The following is a 13,634-nucleotide window of genomic DNA, read 5'->3' on the forward strand; positions in this document are numbered from 1 at the left end:
TGAGAAACCAAGCCATCCTTCAAATTGTTGTTCCTATATATGTAACAGGTTATTTTTTCTGTTTGCTTTCAATATTTTTATCTTTGGTTTTCATAAATTTGAATATAATGTGGATGGGTTTGGTTTTCTTTGAATTCATTTTGTGTGGAGTTCTTGCCACACAAGAACTGTTTATGTTTATGTGTTGCACCAAATTTATGTTTTCTGTTATTATGTCTTCAGATTTTTTTCACACCAATCTCTTTCTCCCCTCCTTTTGAGACTTAAATATGAATATTAGATTTTTTTAAAGATTTTATTTATTTATTCATGAGAGACACAGAGAGAGAGAGAGAAAGAGAGAGGCAGAGACACAGGCAGAGGGAGAAGTAGGCTCCATGCAGGGAGCCCATGTGGGATGTGATTCCGGAATTCCAGGATCACGCCCTGGGCTGAAGGCAGGCGCTAAGCCACTGAGCCACCCAGGGATCCCCAAATATTAGATCTTTTTGATATTGTCCCATAGGAACTTGTGACTCTAAGTTTTTCACTTTTTCCCCCCTCTCTCTGATGTAGAAATTGGGTAAATTCTATTGATCTGTTTGCAAATTCACAGACTCTTTGCTCTGTCACCTTCATTGTATTATTCAGATCATCCAGTGAACTTTTATTTCAGATATTTTATTTTTCAGCTCTAAAATACTCATTTAAAGGAATAGTTTCTGTTTCCCTGATGAGAACATCTATCTTTCCATTCATAAGGAATGTCTGTCTCTTTGTTGTTTAAAGATCAAAAAGATAATAGTTGTTTAAAGATCTTTGAAAAAAATAATACCTGGGTAATTTTGAACTTAACATCTGACTACTCCTTTGAGAATCAGGCACACTTTCTAGTTTTTCATATGTTTAGAAATCTTAGATTATATCTTAGACACTTTGAATATTACATTATATTAAAATCCTCTGGAGAATGTCAACTGTTTTCATTTAAGGGACAGTGAACTTGGGTGTGTTCAGACTGTTGAAGACTCACATTCTCTGGGCAGTGGCTCCAATGTCAATTCAGTTCTCAGATCCTTTGCTGTTTGGCTCTGGATCTTTTATCCATGTGAGGAGCTCAGAATGAGCCCAAGACTTCTGTCAGTTCATACACAGAATTAAGGGATACTCATCTCCATTTCTTTCCTCTCCAGTATTTGTCCCATTTTTTTTTTTTTATGGCTTCCAGGGGCCCCTTTCTTCAATCCTCTGGATAGAAATTTGCTATTTCCCTAGAAGTTTCAGCCACAGATCTTGACAAGTTGTACAACTGGGATCACTCTCAAGGCAAAACAGTAAGGAAAAGAGAAAAAGGTGTGGATGCCCCTAAACTTCAGGGGTCTCTTCCATTTCCTACAGCCAGCAAGGCAAATTTTCTGCTTAGGTTTTAGGTAATGCCAATATGACCATCTCACTGCAGCTCCAGGACCAGAGCCACTCTTGGGGCGGGCAGAAGAAAAAAGGGAGAAAAAAGAAAAAAAGAAATCTAGGTGAATCCATACTGATACAAGTAAATGATTACATAAATAAAGAGATGGAGAAGAGTCATATCCTCCTTATAGCTGAATTCCCAGTAAGTGAATTTCTCTCCTTGACTTTGCACCAGACTTAGTGATTTGTTTCCAACCCAGAAAACAGATTAGCCAGATTGACATTATCAGTGACCATTACGTTGGTAACATCGTCCTCTTATAGGATGTCATGAAAACAGCACATCCCTCCCTTTGATATTCTTCCCCCAAACCCGTAACTCCAGTCTAAGCAGGAGCAAAAGATCAGGGAAACTCAAGGTCAAGGACATTCTACAGAATATCTGATCAGCATTCCTCAAAACTCTAAAGGCCGTAAAGACAAGACAAGACTGAGAAACTCCCAGACATGATACTAAATGCAATATGGTACCTTGGATCGTATCCCAGGACAGAAAAGGACACTAGTAAATCCACATGAAGTTTGGCATTGTGGAATAGTAATGTACATGCAATAACACATGACAATTGTACCAATGAATAGTTGCTGAGTCTTAAAAAATAGATTGTGATAATGTAAGTTGGTAACAATGGGGTAAAGTGAGTAAGGGGTGCATGAGAATGCTAGACTATCTTTGCAGATTTTCTGGAAGTTTGAAATTATTCCAAAATAGCAACAGTGATTTTTCCCCCATAGTCTCCTGCTTGCAGGAACCCTTGTTCTTGGTTCTCTGACTACAAGATAGGGGAGCCCTATGATATTTTTGCTGCCCATGGCTGCTTTATACTTCTACAGTGGGGTCATCCTTGGTTCCAAGTAGGGAGGTAAAAGAAAACCCTCCAGAAACTCAAGGTGGCTTGCTTTTTAAGTTTTGACTTCCCTTCCTAAGGCAGTGCTCAGATACTTGCTATTCTTCTTTTCTTCCTCCTTCCTCCTCCCCCCTTTTTTTTAATTTTCAGAGTTTTAGTTATAAACACTGGCAAAGAAGTGTTCTCCTGTGTGACTCTTCATTTTCCAGCATTAGAATTCATTTTTCCTGATCCTTCAGATCTTAAAAAGGTAATTAAAATGCTGCATAAGTACCAACATACATTCCTTATCTTTTTGAAGAGTAGACTCATTCCTCTTGTTTTTGCCTCACTGTTTTTATATGGTAACTCTAATTTGTGCTCACTCATACCTTGATTTTTATTTGGAGGCTGCACCTATATGCTTGCTGATGTTTGAAACTCATGTGCTACCTGAGTTGGAAATCAAGATCAAAGCAAAGATCTCTAGGAAAAGTAAGGACCTCACCTTACCGAACATTCACTGAATATCAACATAGGGGCTCAACATGTGTAATCCCTTTAACCTTAAAACATTTCCTGTGAGGGGGCATTTTGGGATAGAGATTCAAGCTTACAGACAGGGAACCAAAGTTCAGAAAATGGAGTGCCTTGGTTCACTTTCCATTGTCACTAAGTGACAGGGCCAAGGTCAAACCCAAGGCATTCCATTTGTAACATTACTCTTCAGTATCATGTTAGGGGGAGAAGAGAAAGGAGGGAAGGGAAGAAGGATGGAAGAGAAAGGAAGAAGGAAAAATGATTAACTTATTTTGATATGAGGAAAGAAGAGTCGTTCACCACTGCCAGGTGGGGTTCCCTACCAGCACAGTTTGCATGATATTGACGTTGAGGGGTTCCCCTCTATGTTACCATACTCTCCTGGAAATGATTAGCACTGTGCTGCAGTATCTGTTTCTCCACCAGCCTAAAGTGATCCTCTACCTTCTTCCAAAAATGATTGGTGGCAGCTGGAGAGGAAATAACTGAAATGAACTTTTTTTGTTTTTTTCTGGAAGGAAAGTTTGAAGGGAGAAAGCATATGGGGAAATAGACAACTGACCTAGGACTAGGAAACAACAACAAAACAAGCCCAAAATATGACCAATAAAGGAAATGCCATGGACAAATTTGTTTGATCCTCCCATTTGTGGAGAGAAAGAAGTTCCCGTAAGAACACCAGACTTGGGGCACCTGGGTGGCTCGGTTGGTTAAGCATCTGCCTTCAGCTCAGGTCATGATTCTGGGATCCTGGGATCCTGGGATCCCGGGATCCTGGGATGGATCTAGCCCTGAATTGGATTCCCTGCTCAGTGGGGAGCCTGTTTCTCCCTCTCCCTCTGCTGCTCCCCCAGCTTGTGCTCTCACTTTCTCTATTAAATAAATAAATAAAATCTTTTTTTTTTTTTAAGGAACACTGAACTTTTTGCTACAGATAAATTATTTTGAATAGCAGAAAGGTCCTGCCTTCTTCCTGCAGGGTTCTTGCATAGGTAATGTAGTTGAATGGTGATAGCGATAGAAATGAGCAGAGAAAGGAGGTGTTTCCTGCAAATGAACTGATGGTAGATTATAGTTCCATTACTGAAACTGAACAGGCAAACATAAAACCAAGACAAGTAAGATAAGTAACAATTAAGGATCTTAAATAAACATAGTTAGATCCATATTGAATGCAGAATCGATAGGAAGAGCTCATCTGTGACCAAACATCATCTGTTCTATCTAGTTGTCCTTTACAACTATCCTTTTACCCCACAGGGGTCTGCTCTTAACAAAATGCCACGTATGGATTTCATAAGACACCTTCTTGCAAATATTTGGGGGCTTATGAGGATTTCTAATTGATTTCAAAAATAAAATTACCAGTGTAAATTATAAAGCGTTATTACACTGTAAATGATAAAAACTCTAAAAACATCACTTTATGAATCAAAACTGTTTTCCAGTGGACTCCAGCAGAAAGCATGTGAGTGGAGTAGAGTTCCATGCTCCTGTTTTGATCCCATTCAGACCTTTCCTCTCTGGTCTGAAGCCATAGTCACTATTCCCAGCTTAGTATTTACTTTTGCAAGCATATGTGCGTTTATATAGTTTTATATGTTTGTTTTACACAGGTATGCACAAGCACATAAAATCATACTCTAGTTATGGGCTCTGTACCTGGGTTTTCTTCATTTCCAACTATGTTGAAGCCTGTTTAATCAGGACGTAAAGGTCTGCCTCAGAGTTTTTATGAATAACCTAAGATTTCATGGTGTGACTACACCATTGTTTGTATAATCACAGCCCACTAATAGGCATTTATGTTCCCTTTGCTTTGGAACTCTTAATAGTAATTTTGCACACACCCTTCTGTAAGTCTCTGCGTAATTATTTCCCCTAAGGTAGAAACCCGACAGTGTTATTGCTGGGTCAAAGGACATGTCATTTTAAATTTAAGTAGATATTGCCAAACTACCCTCCCAAAAGATTGTACCCTCATCATCAGTGCATGGAATCACTTTTTATCTTGCCAACATTGGATAAAAAAAGCCTAAAATTTTTGCCAATCAGTTGGGTGGAAAGTGGTATTTCATTGGGGCTTAAATGTACCTTTTTATGAATATGAGTGAGAGTGAACATATTTTCATTCTATTCTGTTCTACAAAATGGCAGTTCATCTTTCTTGCTTTTTTTTTTTTGAAGGTTCTCCCTTTACCATGATTATGAAAACTTTACCTATATTTTCTCCTTTTGTTAATTATTTTACCTTAAGCTCCTTAAATCGGAGTATGTTGTAAAGAAAAGTATTCATTTCTCCCCAAAGAGATAGCTAATTCCTCCAACATAATTTATTGTAATTTATTATTTCCTTTTCCCACTATATGGAATATTCATTTTATCACATAATGAATTGACATAAATCCATCGGTCTTTTTTTTTTTTTAATTACTCTCCCTTGTACTGACCCATTGTCCCTGCATCAAAACGTTTTTGTTCATTTTAGGTTTTTCTAGAGTAATTTTTTATTATTAGTGGAGCACATAATACCTCATTTCTATTCTCTTCACATTTTACTTTGGCTATTTTTATGTATTTTATCTTTCTGAAGATATGTAAGACTAACTTTTCAGGTTTCCATAAAAAAATCTAGATATTTAATTGGAATAATGTTGGAAAAAGTTTGAATTTATCAGTTAAGTTGTAGAGAATTAGAATTATAAATATTAAGTTTTCACATCCAAGAGCTTATGTGTTCTTCAATAAAATTTTATCTTTTTCTTCATGTGGGTCTTGCAGATTTCTAGTGCAGTTTATTCAATATGCTATTTTGACATAAATGGGACTTTTCTTTCCTCCTGTACATTTTCATATTGGCTTCTGCTAGCGTATCGGAAGACTATTGCTTGTACCTGCTCCTGCACCTCCGCACTCAGTGGACTCTCTCCATCTGTTAGATTCCAAGGCTCATGAAGCCCTCTCAGGTTTTTTTCAAGGGTCAAGTAGATCCCAGGCAAACGGGGTAACTAAAGCATAACAGTATAAACATGATAAATCCTTTCATGTATTCCAAGTGTCAACTTCTCTGTGTCCTTTGGACCACTTAGGTTACAAGGGAGCACAGTATCAGGCAAGGCAGGGAAGACTTCCAGCTCCCCACATCACAGTCAAGATGGCTAGACCCCTTGGCCTTTGGCATTGGCTCCAGGGCTACAAGCTGCTGAGTGGGGCATATTATGTGATGGATGTTCAGAGGCACGTGGAATGCAGATTTTCTGCCTCATTGTGAAGGCCACAGGGGCAAAGCTTACTACTACTACTACTATTACTACTAGCACTTCCTCAGTAAAATTGAGGAAGGGACTAAGTTCTCTGGGCTTTACATGTTAAATGCCTTCTTTGCTGTCTGTGCATTTCTTGTGTTAAATGGAGCATTCCTTGAGGTGCCTAGTATACAATAGGCGTCCAGTGAGTCGGGGCCCTCGTTGTTCATAAGATGATGGTGGTGGAGACAGGGTTTGAGTATGAAAAGCCTGCTTCTGAGCCCTGGCTCTGCTGCTTCCTGAAGGCATGACCATGGACAAGCTATTTGCATTTCTTAAGCTTCAGTTTCCTCAAAGTTGGTCTAGTCACAATTAAGATCCAGGGAGAACATGTAGGTGTTCTCTGTGAACTACCTTATTTCATGCAACAGTAGCCAATGATTTCATTTCTGTCATTTCTTGCTTCTAGGGGAAAGAAAAAAGGTCCCGTTAAGATGCTGAGAAGTATGTTTTATTAGCTCAGAATAAAATCACATTTGTGGGCAGCCCCAGTGGCGCAGCGGTTTAGTGCTGCCTGCAGCCCGGGGCATGATCCCGGAGACCCTGGATCGAGTCCCACGTCAGGCTCTCTGCATGGAGCCTGCGTCTCTGTCTCTGTCTCTGTCTCTCTCTCTCTCTCTCTCTGCATCTCTATGAATAAAAAAAATTAAAAAAGGAAATCTTAAAAAAATAAATAAAAAATAAATAAAATCACATTTGTAATTGTAATCTTTAGAGGGAGCTTCAAATGTCACTTGTGCCCTGTGAAGAATTTTAGAATTTTGAATGACTGGATTTGTGTGTGTTTTATTTTTTTATTTAAAAAATATTTTATTATTATATAATATATAAATTATTATTTATTTATTTGAGAGAATGAGAGAGAGCATGAGAAGAGAGAGAGAGAGAGAGAACACAAGCAGGGGAGAGGGGCAGATGGAGAAGCAGACAGACCCCCATGGAGCAGGGAGCTTGATGCAGGACTCTATTCCAGGACCCTGGGATCATGACCTTAGCTGGAGGCAGATGCTCAACCAACTGGGCCACCCAGGTGCCCTTGTATGTGTTTTAAACATGTTCTCAACTAGGCCATTTCCCACAAATATATGGAATAAGGATCCCAGGTAGTAATCCAAGCTGTGTGCTCAAATTGTAGTGTCTAATTGCTCTCACAAACCTGAGCATCACAGGACACTGCTTTTCAATGGTATAATGAGACCAGCTTACAACCTTGATTTTGTACCTCAAGCCACACCATCATGGATTACTTTGGGAAACAATGAAGAACTCTCAGTTGCATTGGGCCCAATATACTTTGAGTCTCATTAGCAGATTTGAAATAATCCATTTCATATATTCATTGCACTTAGGCTAGCATGGAGAGAGGTAGTCCAATTATTGTTAATAAAGAAAGTTAATTGATTATCACAAATTTTGAGTTGGGGTCAGGTTTTTTCAAAGAGGAAGAAGGGCAGGAAGAGAGTGAGGGGGGATATTAAGCAGGCTAAAAGCTCAGCACAGAGCCCAATGTGGTGCTTGATATCATGATCCTGAGATCCTGAGGTTGTAACCTGGGCTGAAATCAAGAGTCAGATGCTCAACCCACTGAGCCACCCAGGTGGCCCTAGTGTCAGAAGTTTTTTAAAATCGGACATGGTGGGTTGGGGTGTGAGATTAATGTTTCCTTGAAGGAAACCTTATTTGCTGAGGCACTGTTTCTACAGATTCTGCAACCAAACAGTGGCTGATACATACCTTCTAGAGGACAAGCCAGACACTAACCAGCCACCAAGGTGTGGCAACCATGTATCTCTCTATCCTTGAAAACCAAAAATGAAGAGTGTGTTGTAAAGCCATTTGAAGTAATGAATGTTTCCAAGTGGAGCTTCAAGACTGCCAATTAGGTAATTCATCACATTTGTTGCCAATACCCACAAGCTTTAAATTTGCTGCTTAGTGATTTTCAAAGATGTAACTTACTTTATGAGTTGACTGGAAAAATCCACCCCTTCAAATGTATATGAAAATGATATGCACACATGGATCAGAGGTTGACTTCCAGGCAAGTAGCTTGGAGATACTTATGTTTACTAAACACCAAGTGGCTCACCTGAGTTTTCACACCCACAAGTGGTGAAAGGCTCTGTGAGTGAGGTCAGAGGCAATGTCCCCACCCTGTTTGTGAAAGACCTTTGTCATTGATGGAGGAGGGATGACAGAGGTGAAGATTCACAGTTTATTGGCAGGTGTTTCTTAACCTTGGATTTTATATGTGTGTGTGTGTGTGTGTGTGTGTGTGTACATATGTTCCAGGTTTTGTGCTTAGGACAGAAACAGGATTGTATCCGAGAGAAAGGATATGAATAGAAGACATTCATCTCATACTGCCCAGGTTTGGGCACACCTGCTTCCTGTACACCGAAGCAGCTGAGAGGGACAGGGGAGAGCAGAGTAGTGATCACTGCTTACCCCAGACTCAGTTCCGGACAAAAGCCCCCTAGATCAGTGATTCTAAACTCAGGATGCACTTTAGAATCACCTAGAGAGCTTTAAAGAAATACAAATACTTGTGGGAAGGGGGCATCTGGATGGCTCAGTTGATGAGGTGTCTGGCTCTTGGTTTTGGCTCAGGTCATGATCTCAGGGTCCTGGAATTGAGCCCCAGGTTGAGCCCTGTATTTGGCTCCTGCTGGACTTAGAGTCTGCTTGTCCCTCTCCCTCTGCTCCTCCCTCTGAGTACTCTCTGTCTCTCTCTCTGGAATAAATAAAATCTTAAAAAAAAACGTGGGTGCTTGGACTCCACTCAGATCAATTGAATCACAGCCTTTGACCTGGTCACTAGTGTTTATTATGAGCTCCCTGGTTATTTCCAGCTTAAATAGCACATCTGGTGTAGGACCATTCATTCTTTCAAAGATGCGTTAGTTCTCATTGATCCCCACCAATGGGAAGCAACCCGGTTATCATCTTATTTATTTAGTCAATGGTTTGGTGAAGGTCTTAAGTTATAGATCCAAGGAAAAAATAAAAATGTATGGAAGGTGCCAGGTGTGGGTTCTTAATTTGAGGTCCACAAGATATAGGAGTTCCATAACCCCCTTAAACTGTATGCCAAGCTTTGAGCATATGTATGTCTCTATATTTGACAGGCGGGGAGATAGGGAGAAAGGGTTCATTCCCTTTAGAGGATTCTCAAAGGAAGCCACAGACAGCAAATATTTTAAATGCTGACAAAGCACCTTCATGAAATTCATGCCTACACAAAGGCATACACACACAGGTTTTTTTTTTTTTTAAAGATTTTATTTATTTATTCATGAGAGAGACACACACAGAGAGAGGCAGAGACATAGGCAGAAGGAGAAGGAGGCTCCATGTAGGGAGCCTGATGTGGGACTCGATCCAGTGTCTCCAGGATCAGGCCCTGGGCTGGAGGCAGTGCTAAACCGCTGAGCCACCCAGGCTGCCCCACACACAGTTTTGAAGAAAGAAAGCCTACAAGTGGGAGGGTCCCCCACACTTTTACTTTTCTCCTATTCCCACTCTCTAACTTCCCTGGTTACCAGTTCCTGGTGCCTGCGACAGCTCCCACTGAACAATTCCGACCCAGAGAAAATCACCTTTCCTTGGTATACCTTAGCATGGCTGAGTGAGTGCAATCTTCTCAAACCTACAAATGATGAAGTAGAACAAGTAATCAAGATGATCAAACAATGAAGGAAATCATAGCAGGTCACATGGAGAGTCTCTGTCTCTGTCTCTCTCTCTTAAAAATTTCAGATGGAGAGTCTTAATTCTTACTGTGCTCATGCTCCAAATTTCTGTTCCACTCCCCATATATCTTAACTGGCTTTCCCCCAAACCTCCATCTCCACTTGGCCCAGGACCCTCTTACTTTTGGCTACATGGGAACATTCTTATGAGCCAAAAGTCCCTGGCAGATCAGTAAGAAGCTTATCATTTCTGAAATGTGGGATATGCTTCATGCCTTCCGCACCTTTCAACTTCAGTCTGTTTTCAAAGCAAAAATGGAGTGAGTTCAAAAATAGGTTTGAACTCACATGCTAAATTCTACCAGTTGATAAGGGAATCCTAGCAGAACTTCTTGAATGGAAATGTGCATTTGAATCCCAAGGCTATCTTGCTCAAGTGCAGATTCTGATACCCCCTGAGAACCACTGTACATGGCAAGATCCAAAAGGATTCTGTTGAGGATGACTCTGAGGTTGGGACCCTTTGGCTCTGTCTGCTGCAGAGCTGGAGATTTGACAGAGCCCGTGACTCCTCCTGTTTCAGATGATCAGCCTGCTCCCTGCTAGAGCACTCTGCAGTTGCTGCAATGTGCCATCCCAGTGGGCTCTGTGATTTCCCTAACATTGCTGATCTCATTCTTTCCTTTAGTCCAGGAAGATGACCTTATCCCTACAATCAAGAACAGCTCACATTCCAGTGCTGCCTTCAGTCTGCTGGAGAGCCGATCTTGGCAGCTCCTTGCAAGCTCACTGCCTTCTGCTGATTGGATGGGTTTGAAGAGGAATTGCTGCTCCAGTTCATGCAGGATGACCAGAGACCTGGTGCTCCATGAGCATCAGTCTGTGGCCCTTCCCAGCTGTCTTGTTTCTTGCTCCCACCCAGGCACCTGCTTTTGTTCTCTGCTGAGTCTGAAGCCCAGTCCTGAAACCTAGATGTATTCTCACCTTCCATCTCTCGAGGTCTGCCTCTGATTCTGCTGATCTAACCCCGATGGAGTATGAAGGTGAGATGCTGACTGCAGGTGATGATGAACTTAGACACTGAGACACAACATTTTGCCCTATTTTCCCAGATTCCTGCCCCTGGGACTGATGCCAATCCCTCCTGCACCAGCATTAGCTCTGCTGCTTCGATTTGGTGAGTCAGACGTCCCTGGGTCTTGCTATTCCAGCCCTGGAAGCTGCTAGCATGTTCATTTATTGCTATTATTAGTAGTACTAGTAATAATAAAAAAGCAGGAATGATTAGCATTTATTCAGTGCCCCGTGCTGTAAGCTCTGGACTAAGCATACCACATTTGTTGTTACATTTAATTCTCAAAAGAACCCTATGAGATAGTTTCTATTTTTGTCACAATCACTCCAAAGGGGAAGCCGAGGCCCAGAAGGATTAAGTAACTTGCCCAAGGTCACTCAGATAGTAAGAGTGGAGTGAAATTGAAACTCACAGTTTTCAGACTAAAAGGCGGTACTTCTAACCACTCTGACATACTGTCTCTGCTGCAAGTGCCAAGCCAGTCCCTGATTGACAACTGCTAGAACTTCAACCTAAAAACAAAACAAAACAGAACAAAACAAAACAAAAAAAAAAAAAAAAAAAAGGAAAAAAAGACCCAAAACTCAAAACGCTAATGAGTTTCTTTTAGAAGCTGCCTAATGTCATCGGATCCTGCAGCATTTGCTTCTGCGTCTGATTCTGCAGCATTTGTCTCTGGGCTCTGTGTAAGCAAAGTTCTCAAAAGTTTGTGGGCACACTTTCTGCATATAGATGACTATTCACAGTTTAAATACCCGAGGAGGGAGTTGATACCTTCTGTCATCCCCGATTGGTGTAGGGAATTAGTAAGGAAACATGACCAGCCGTCAGTGGAAATCATTAAGTATTTCATGCCCAGAGTGATTGTAAAACTATAGTACAATAGATGAGCTAATAGAACCGGGGCCTGCAGCTGCCATATGTCAACGGGAGGCAGGAGCCATGAGACAGTTGCCTTCCTAGCCTGAATATGAATATTTGGTCCAATTGCCAAGCACTTTGGCCTCTCCTGGCACGTGAGAGGCCTGGCATAAAGCAGCACTGCCACATGGAAATGCTGCTAAACAATTCAGCCCTTACGGAAAAATCACATTCCAGAGTGGTTTCTACAGTGTTTATTGCTGCTGCTTTGCATTTGTATTACATTTGTCCTTAAGGATGTTTAAGGACTTTTTCAAAGGGTTTTCTGCATGCTAGTCATCATCTGAGGGATCTCACGGTACTGTTTATGGCATCTTCTGGTTCCTGCTTTGGCAAGGGACACTTACTTCCTAAGCAGACCATGCAGGCCTGTGCTGAGTGCTGCCAAGAACCCTCTGGCTGCGTTCTCCGGGGGTCAGCAATAGAAACAAACTCTGGCTGATTATAGTAGGAAAGGAGGGTGCTTATTGGAAAGTACTATGGTAGTTTCCAAAAGGAAAATCTGAGGAAGGAGACACAGGGCAAGAGAGGACGTAGACAAACTCAAGAAATCTCGACATCAGGAACTAAAGCGCTGCCATTTCACATTGCTCATTGTTGGGATGAAACCATTTCTTCTTCCTCTTGAGTCAGTCAGTCAAGATTCCTGGGGCGGGGAGCAGTTGACCTTCCTTCTTTCAGTCAAGGGACCATTTTGTTGTGGTAGCTGTTTGCCAAAGTGGCCTTGGTTAACCCACTCCTCTTAATTATCTCCCTCTTGTTATCCATGCCCCCTCCTTCTTAAGTAGGCTCTGTGCCCAATATGGGACTTGAACTCATGATTGCAAGATCAAGAGCCCATGCTCTACAGACTGAACCAGCCAAATGTTTCCCTACCCCTTTGACTAATGTGACTTTGCAGGATGTTCCATCCAGGGGCAGGTGTTTATGTCTCCACCCTTGAACCTGAGCTGGCCCAGTAGACCTGCTTTAGGCAAGAGTAGGTGGCAGGCCATTTCTGAAGCTAGGCTCAATGGTCTCAGGAGCTTCTGCTCCCTTTCTTGGAAGCCTGGCTAGCATGATGGAGGATGAGAAGTATGGAGTGGAAGCGAGTTGTCCTAGCTGAGGTCATCTTAGCCAGTGTATTTACTATCTACTACCATGAATCAGATTATTTCCCAAACTAGCGGCTTAAAACAACAATGGCTGTTGATTCTGAAGTCAGGAATCCAGTTGCAGCTTAGATGGGAGGTCCTGGCTTAAGGTTTCAGATAAGGTGTAAACTAAGCCAGTAATCTTCTGAGGCTGGAAGATTCACTTCCAAGGTGACTCCCTCCTCATGGCTGGTAACTTGGTATTGCTTATTGGCTGGAGGCGTCAGTTACCCCCCAGCAGGGCCTCTCTCCAGAGGCAACAAAATGGATCCCCCCTGCCCCTCCCCACCTCAGAGCAAGCAATCGAGGAGGGCAAGCTGGAAGTGGCAGTGCCTTTGAGGACCTAGCCTCAGAAGTCTTCTACCTTTGCTGCCCTGCCACATTCTGCTTGTTAGCAATGAGTCAATATGTTTGGCCCATATTCAAGGGAAGGAGAATTAGATTTCACCTTTTGAAAGGGAGAACATGAAAGAATGTTTGGACACATCCTAAGACCACCACAAAGAGCGAGCCTCCAGTGACCCCTCCAACTGACTATAGATGCATAGGTAAGCCTCCAGCATCAGCCTGGCCAGCCCATATCCACAGAACTTCCCACCCAACTTGCAGAACCATCAACCAAATCAGTGCACATTTTAAATCTCTAGGTTTGGGCATGGTTTGTTATGTAGCAGTAGTTAATTTTTTTTTTT

At 41.7% G+C, this 13,634-nt stretch overlaps 1 long non-coding RNA gene across 16 annotated transcripts in view; it reads left to right on the forward strand.

Moving 5' to 3' along the window:
- LOC102154414 overlaps positions 1 to 13,634 on the forward strand; it is a 48,267-nt gene that overhangs the window by 3,506 nt on the left and 31,127 nt on the right. For 10 of the 16 annotated variants that reach the window (XR_005356945.1, XR_005356949.1, XR_005356944.1 and 7 more), the window contains 2 exons: positions 7,825 to 8,004; positions 10,502 to 10,990. This is a non-coding gene — a long non-coding RNA (uncharacterized LOC102154414). Of the gene's footprint in view, positions 1 to 1,207; positions 1,314 to 1,402; positions 1,592 to 2,447; positions 2,548 to 2,686; positions 2,772 to 7,824; positions 8,005 to 10,501; positions 10,991 to 13,634 lie in introns of all 16 variants that reach the window. The other 6 variants (XR_005356946.1, XR_005356948.1, XR_005356947.1 and 3 more) reach the window with 6 other exon arrangements.

This window comes from Canis lupus, chromosome 3, assembly GCF_011100685.1.
Source record: "Canis lupus familiaris isolate Mischka breed German Shepherd chromosome 3, alternate assembly UU_Cfam_GSD_1.0, whole genome shotgun sequence".
In the NCBI taxonomy this organism is placed as follows: Eukaryota; Metazoa; Chordata; class Mammalia; order Carnivora; family Canidae; genus Canis; species Canis lupus.